Source organism: Anolis carolinensis, chromosome 2, assembly GCF_035594765.1.
Source record: "Anolis carolinensis isolate JA03-04 chromosome 2, rAnoCar3.1.pri, whole genome shotgun sequence".
Lineage (NCBI taxonomy): Eukaryota > Metazoa > Chordata > Lepidosauria > Squamata > Dactyloidae > Anolis > Anolis carolinensis.
The window spans coordinates 47,417,412-47,426,162 of NC_085842.1; positions in this window are offsets into that span (position 1 = coordinate 47,417,412).

Consider the following 8,751-nt stretch of genomic DNA (forward strand, 5'->3'; position numbering starts at 1 on the left):
AGAAATCTTCAATGCTTTCCCATTGAGAAGGTTCTTGATGGAATTTTCCTACCAATATGTCTTTTTTATTGCACAGGAGTTTTAAAAAAACTGTGTCAGGATCTACACTCACTTGTGAATGCTCAAAATACAGGGAATTGTGTATACAAAGAGAGTGTGTATGTGCATTCAAGTCCCCTGTCGACGTCTTATGGCAACCTCATGAATTTCATAAGGTTTTCTTAGGCAAGGAATATTCCAAAGGTGGTTTTGCCAGTTCCTTCCCTTGAAATATAGTTTACAGCATTTATTATTCACTGGCAGTCTCCCATCCAAGTACTCACCAGGGCTGACCTGCTTCTAAGATGAGACTGAATCTGCTGCCTTGGTGAGCCAATATATTCTTTAAATACCAGACAGGAAGGTGTCTAATCTTCATTGAGACCATAGGGCCAAACTAATTTAAAGTGGTGCTTACTTACCAACAGTGCTTTTAACACAATCATTTTACATTATTTTTTATTTGTTTCCTGTTCACATTTCTTTAAAACTACATAGACTACTAGTAGAATTTAGTAGTTCTATGATGAGATAGCAGACCACTTTCTTGTTGATAAGATTTTATTTTTTCATAGTAACTCAGTAGCTTATTCTTTTTTGTATCCTGTTATACAACTGAGATGTATTAGCACAGCTCAGTTTGCCTTTTCTTTGCATAATCACACCCTGTTTGCATTTAATGCAAAATGCACCAGCTCTCTACTTTGGAAAGTATTAAGACTCTAAGTTCATATAGACAACAAAATCTTAACTCTGCTGGTGAATCATAGATTCTGATATGCCCAAGGTGTTTATCTATCTATCTATCTATCTATCTATCTATCTATCTATCTATCTATCTATCTATCTATCGTTCATATAGCATAAATATTAGCCTTTTTTCTTCTCTGTCACTTCAACAAAAATTGTCTCTTCATAGATTGTCATTTGTAGAAAGACTAATCACTATGCCTTTCTGGAACTGGAGAAAAAAAAGGATTTCAAGTCTGAAAGTCATGGTGATTTGTGACAGCCAGACAAAAGTAACTTAGCAGAGTATTAGTTCACTCCATCAAAGTGCTTGGTCTGTTCCTCTCTGTCACCCAAGCTTTAGAAGAAAAATGAGGGAAAGGAAGCAGTTGAGCTGTCCCATTGATAGAAGTAAATCAAAAGGGCAGTGGCGGGGTAGCTTGTGTCTATTATGAATTGCCATTTATTGTATTGGTCTTTCATCCTCAATTGCCTGGTTGCAGCTGCTGGTTTTTAGTGCTGATAATGCAGTTTGCACCCTACCAATTAACTTCCCTGAAGGATTGTTTTAAAGAGGGGGTGATGGGAGATTAGTTTGTCCTAATAAATATTGGATTCCTGATAAGTTACCTCTTCCCTCAGTTATTGCTGTTCTGTACTTCTTGGCTATAAAAAGAAGACCTATGGATACATATGCCTTATAAAGTGCCCTCAATCTCTCCAAAATGCATAATAAGATATTGGGAAACTATCGAGAAAAGTTTGTTTTGAACGGGCTTTCCCTATTAGCAACCATAGGGTACATCTTCACTGTCTCTTTACCCTCAAGGGAGCCAAATAAACTCCATGGGAGTTGCATGGCACACTGAGCTGATTTGGATTAAGGTAACTCAGCCTTGAACTGCATTTACAAAAGTTGCAGAAAACTGGAGCTTCCTCAAAATTCCACAGTAAACCATGAGTTTGAGCCTGTATAACCAGTAGAGGTGTTCAAATGAATCAGAAGTGTTGGTTACTCAGAAGTAAATTGTATGTTTTATACTTACGACACATATTCCGATACACAAATGTGTTTCGCGACAAACATTAAGAAATTGAATCTTTTTATTGCTTTGATTCTTAAGTTTCGATTATTTCATAAGTTGCTGTGATGCAGTTAAAATTTACACAAATTTGGTAAAGCCACGAGAACATAAAGTGCTTAAAAACCCATTATTTTACCTTGGAATTTTGCCCCATCATCACCATAAGGAAAACACTGTGGGTGTGGCTAAACTTAATATAGACTGAGAACAGAGCCATCTTGAATGTGGTTTTGGAAAGTGAGGCCCCCAATGGCAGGTAATGCAAAAGGCCTTGCCGTAAACTACATTTCCCAGAATGCAATTCTGCTCAGGACCCAAATGAGGGCTGAAGGAGCCAAATGACAGCTGGCTGCATTAGTTGCCATTTAGAGCTAGTCTAATAATAATAATACATAAAATTATTGAATCTGCAAAGAGGACTAAAGTAAGCAAGCATTAAGGAACTTTGGCAAATCCAAGAAAACATAAAGTGCTTTCAAAATCACTCTTTTTACTTTGGACCATTGCCATAAGGAAGGCACTGAGGGGGGGTCAGCCAGCCAGCTGTTTAGAGTCACTAATAATAAATGAAATTATCGAATCTGCATTGTTTTGGTCTCAACTTTTAAAAATCCCCAAAAATCTGTAAATGTGTGAATCTTTCCAAAACTTCTGGAGATTGATGCCCTGGTTATCTTCTGCATTGTATATAAAATTCAAGTAGATAGCTCTTGTAGTTTTTAAAAATATGTTTTTTATAAAAACTTTGAAAATTCACCGAAAATCCATGGATAAGCAAAACATTATGAAACTTGATGGGCAAGGAGTGGTAAATGTGTTCTACCATTGTAGCAAGTTTCACCCCAATAGTTTTAAAACTGAGGGAAATAGGAGCCCCTGAAGTTTCTCCACTGTTTTCCTTATTGCACATGTACAATCGCGATCTTGTTAGAGTTCTGAAATTTTCACCACCAAAACATTAGAAGCACTTTAAAGATGAAGCACCATCATCCACTAGTTTTGTAAGTACTTTAGAACAATTTTTATGGATCGTACACGCCTAACCAACTGTACTGCTTCCTATTCGGGAAGGGTTTACACTGCCATCCTGTTTTCTCCAGGCTCAGACAGCCCAGGTACAGAGGTGGTAACCTACCTTTCCCTGTCAGTGTGGCATTCGTGGTGTCCACCTGGCACAAAAATGATGCCAGACACTGCTTAGCACCTGGAGTGACAATACCTAGAGTGATGAGCTGATCAGAGAAGAGAGGGAGGAAAGGAGGGAACGATCCCCCCCTTCCCTCTCTTGTGTTGCTTTGTGACTTTGGATATGGTCATTCCAGGTGCCAAATGCTGTCCAGCGCCATTTTTGTGCTTGGTGGTGTGATGGCGCTAAAGCCATTGGGAAGACTCAAGCCAATTGTAATGGTGTCAAAGCAAATTATAAATGCTGTTTCCATTGCTGAGGGGATTTTTGAATCTTTTAATCCCTCTAGATTATATATATATCACCTTTATATGAGGGGAAGGATTACAGGGGGTGATCTTTATTTCAAGATCCCAGCCTCTGTCTCTGTAGTTAGGGATTTCTGTGTTGTTGTTCCCTTTCTGAGGTAACTGTGACTATTACTCTTCCCCAATTAGGTGATTTATTAAGGTAACTGCCACCAACGTGAGGCTTTTGAATTATCACCGATGAAATTTGGCTCCACAGACGCAGATGAGATGAGTTGAGTCGGTTGTTAACAAAGAACAACAAGTTTATTGCGTACAAAGCTTATGATTGCAGGTTGACTAATTTACTTATGGAACTTTAGATAAACAAGTGGTTTAATAACTCTTATAACCACCACAACAGTAGTCTCTGGTGTACTTCCACTCTCATTCTCCTACTGATGATATAAATTGTAGCGAACTCTAACCTCAGATGAGCTCCTTAGTGAACGATGTCCCAACTACAATAAAAACCTTTAATTTGATCTACTACCAATCTAATTCCTGATCACTAGTCCTTCCCAACTAGAGATCTTGACTAGGCTCCCTTTAGTCTGCCTTGACTAAAGATTTTGGCCAGGCCTGTCTCCTCAGCCCTTCTTGACTGCCAAGCCTCCAGCCACGCACTCCTGGCTTCTTTTAAAAACTACCCTTTTTTTCGTGGCTCCGCCCACTTCTCTCTCTGGTGAGCTAGCCAGCTCCGTCTCCTTGGTAACAGCACTACTGTGGATTGAAACAAGATGGCTTCTGTTTCAGCTACTGTGTCAACTAAACACAAATACATACTCTAACAGTTAAAATTAAACATAATAACTATGACTTCTCCACAGTAGGTACCACCAGATCGATGGGGCAAGCTGCCAGGCCAGTTCATAGCTACACTACAACCATCATCCAGCTCCTGAGCTGGCATGCAATATGCAATTTAGCCTCCATTGATGCTCATCCAAAGTACCCAACTCTGGATCACCATAGTCTCTTCTGGGATTTTTGTAGTTTGCTGTTGAAACTCCAAAATATTACAATGGAGATGTGATTCATAGAGCATTCTCGTGCACTGGTTGGAAACAGCTTTTGGCATGTTGGTGTTACTTTTCACTGACTTTACAAGATAACCTGTTTAGGAAGCTTCTAGTTCCCAATCCTTTCCATATTTTCTTGTGGAGTGAAAAAGCAGGGTATATATAAACATAAACATAATAATAATAATAATTCTCTTTCTATTGAAACTGTGAGCATGTGGGTTCTGTTGAAATGGATAAAAGAGAGCAGGATCATGCAGGATTTGGTCTCATGGAGATAAACTTTCTGAAAAGATATCAATGAAATGTAGATTGTTTCTCAAGCAGTTCACATAAGTTGGTCCCAGCCCTCTATGAGCACTTGCATCGTAAGTTTCTTGTCTGTTGGCTCCTCTGCTGATTTTTCTATAATTCATGATGTTACAGATATAAAATATTCTGTCTTTTTCCATGGCATGCCAGTTCTTGTGATAATAAAACTCCTGCTGGAAAACACGCTCCATATTGTCAAAATCATATTCTCAAGACATCTTTAAATCAAGAGATTCTTTGTACCTTCTGTTTGTTTGCAGCACCCATCTGTGCACCCATTTTGAAAGTCATGCAAGCAATAGGCTTTAAAATGCGGTCATCCTTGGAGCGATATGTCTTATTATGCTGACAAGGCTAATTAGTCAAGTGTCGCTTTATGAACTACTCAGGGGACGAAGCCTATAATGAAGATTTCTGTATTTCAGGCCAAGTTGAGGGAATGATCGAAGACTAAGCCTGATTATCACATACCTGCCATTTCAGCAAGGACATTATTAAAGAAAGAAAGAAAAAGCATTGCTCGGCTAGAAAGATATGTCAGATTTGTCCCTGCTGGCACAAGATGTAAAATAATTAATGGGGCAGAATCATGAGTGTAGTGACTTTCTGTTTTAAATGGCCAGGAATGGGAGAAGACAGTATTTTAGATTTATGGAGATAGCAAAGAAGCAAGAAGTTTGTGGAGGTAAATGTACTCTAGTCATTACTTACTAAAATTGTAAGGTGTAATTTTAAAATGGAGAGCTCCAGCCAATTACATATTGGAGAACTATTTAGGAGTAAGGAAAAAAGAAAAACCTTTTCAAACAAAATTGTGGTATGCATTGAAAAATGGCTTGAAAGCAGAAAATTCCCCTGACATTTCTGGTAATATTTTAATTTCCTTTCAGATTTGCTATAAAATTGACCCATGTCCAGGTTTGAGAACTGGACTCTAACTTTGGAGACCCGGGTACGATTCCTGACACATTGAACGAAGAGGAAGATATCAGAAAAAAACTGTGAGCCAGTACAATGGAACCTCTACCTAAGAGCATCCCAACTTAAGAGCATTTTGAATTAAGAGCTGCCATTCAGCCTGAGTTTCACTTTGGCATAAGAGCAGCATTTTGAATTTAGAGCTAGCACCAGAGGGTTCTGGATGTGGTCACTCCAGGAGCCAAGTGATGTCCAGTGAGAGTATAGGGCAGGCATGGGCAAACTAAGGCCCGGGGGCTGGATGCGACCCCCTGGGCTCTGACTTCAGGCCCTCCTCAGTTTCCCTGTTCTCTTAGCATAAGGACATGTCCTGCCACATCCTTATGCAGAAAGGATGGGAAAGGAAGGCATGCAGCAGCTGAGAGCCCCCGGAATGCTCTCAGCCACCGCATGTCTCACCCTCCTTCCGGCATAAGGACGGGGCAAGCAGTCCCTTTCTTATGCTGAGATGACAGCCCAAAGAAGGCACACAGCAGCTGAGAGCCCTCCAAAGCACTCTCAGCCATTGCCGATCTCACCCTCCTTCCCACATAACGCCGAAAGGATAGCCCAAAAATCGGGGAAGGAGGATCGGGGGCAGTCACTGTATGTTTTGTTTTCCTCCCGGCATAAAGGTGGGGTGAGTAGTCCCATCCTTATGCCAGGTGGACAATCTGAGGATGATCCGGACCCTGCCCTGCCTCCTACTGGCCCCACCCTCTCACAGGCCCTTTCCCTCCCATCCCACCCAATGCGTGCCTGGCCAATTGGGCCCACAATGCGGCTGCATGGTAAAAAAGATTGCCCATGCCTGGTATAATGTGTTAGGGCTTCTAGGGAGCAGCCTCCATACCGTGTGCCACCATGTCTAGTGCTTTTGTCCACTCTGGGAGATTGCTGTCCACTTTGCTTTTGACTGCTTTGAGGAACCTTGGGTTAGTTGATTATGTGTGATTTTTATTCCTGATATGTTTGGCTTCATGAAGAGAGAGGGAGAGAGAGCAAGAGAGGGAGGCAGGCTGGAAATGTGCTTCTACCATTTTAAAATTGATCTTTCTTTTTATTATTCCATGTGATTGGGCAGGTTTTGCCTTGCTGTTACACTGGCCAACACACATTTTGTTCTATCTATCTATCTATCTATCTATCTATCTATCTATCTATCTATCTATCTATCTATCTATCTCATCCTTCTAACCTCTGAGGGGGAGGAGGACTCAGGGTGGCCTCACAATCAGCAATCATTAGATGCTAGAAACATAGTATTTGAAATAATTACAATTAAAAACACATTAAAAATTAATTAAAAACATCCATATAAACATCCAGTTAAAAGCGCAATTCAAGTCATGACCCAGGTCTGTACACTATCAGTCAAAAAATCATTTTTACTATTGATGCTATGTCTGCTGTTCAAATGCCTGGTCCCACAACCAAGTTTTAAGTTTTTTATGAAAAGACATGAGGGAGGGAGCCAACCTGATTTCATTAGGGAGGGAGTTCCACAGAGGAGGCCCTGTCTCTTGTCTCATGTTACCTCAAATGTGCTTCCTAGCCACAACTTTGTGCTTCTACTATTTTAAAATTGATCTTTCTTTTTCATTGTGCCACATGAATATGCATTTATATGGTATTTGTTATTTATAAAGTACATTTTCTTATTTAAAAACACATAACAAAAATGGGGTTGGGGCGGGGGCCAAATGAATTAATTGCATTTCAGTGGGAAAATTCACTCTGAGATAAGGGCATTTCAGTTAAGAGCTCTCTCACAGAACAAATTAAACTCGTAAGTCAAGGTATCGATGTTTGGACACAACATATCAGGAGATTTCTTCTGTAACATGAGAGCCAGTGTGGTGAAGTGGTTTGAGCACTGGACTATGACTCTCAAGACCAAAGTTAAATTTGCCACTTAGCCATGGAATCATTTGGTGACATTGGGCACGTTACACACTTTCAGCTGCAGAAACCCCCGTAAGGTTGTCATAAGTTGGAAAAAACCTAAAGGCACACAAGAAGAATATATTATGGTTGGCATGTGTATTGGAAAGTTTTACTGCTGCATGTTGTTTCCAAAATATATCTTGTGATACAGCATTGTAGAACTTGTTTTTTTCTTCTTGTAATGATATTTTTGACTAAACCTATAAATGGCAGATAACAGAATATCATATGATGAACTGCTGTCAATACAGCTAGCCCAAGCTCAAAGATGGAACCAGCCATGACCATTGCACAGATTCCGATGGTCCAGGGACATAGCATAGCACTCACCATCCTCTCCTGTTGTTGTGGTGGTGGCCTTGTTGTGGTGGCCTCTGGGCATAATGTAAGTTGTCCCAGCTGCTCATCACTTGTAGTGATGAGGCGATTGGAGAATTGGGGGTGGGGGAGGAGGGCGACATCCCTCGTCTCCCTCTCCTGCCTCTCTTGTCACTCTGGCGCCCCATTGACAGTATGATCCATGTCACACCCGAAGGCTACCTTGATGAGGATAATTGCAGGAGACAGTTAGGGTGGACAGTCAGGACTCCCTCCCGCCTCTACAGAGGAGATGTGTGTGTGTTTGTTGTGTGGTCTAAACCATGACTGCCTGAATCCCAAAATTTCAAATACTCCAAAATTGTCCACATGGGTGGCTGAGATAGTGAAACCTTTTATTTCTGAAGCTTCAACGTACACAGACTTTGTTCCATGCACACATATATTTTAAATAATGTATGACATTACCTTCAGTATAAGGTGTACATGAAACAAAATGAATATCAAGTTTAGATCTGGGTCTCATCGCTAAGAAATCTCATTATGTACATACAGTATATACAAATATAAGTATTCAAAAAAAAAAGAAGAAGCTCACACCACCAAATGGAAAACACTTGTGGTCCCATGCATATCAGATAAAGGATATCCAACTTGTATGATATTTTTACTTTTTTTATAAATTGGCATGGAGCCCTAATAGTAAGAAGACTTTGTTTTTGTACTTTCAATTGATGGATGATTTGACCCAGTGAAGACTTGGTAGTCAACAATCAATGCCTATGTGAAAAAGAGCTTGTCAGTTAATGCCAGGTAATTTTAGTTGTAACAAAACATGACTGATGTGAAATAATGCACATACTTTTACA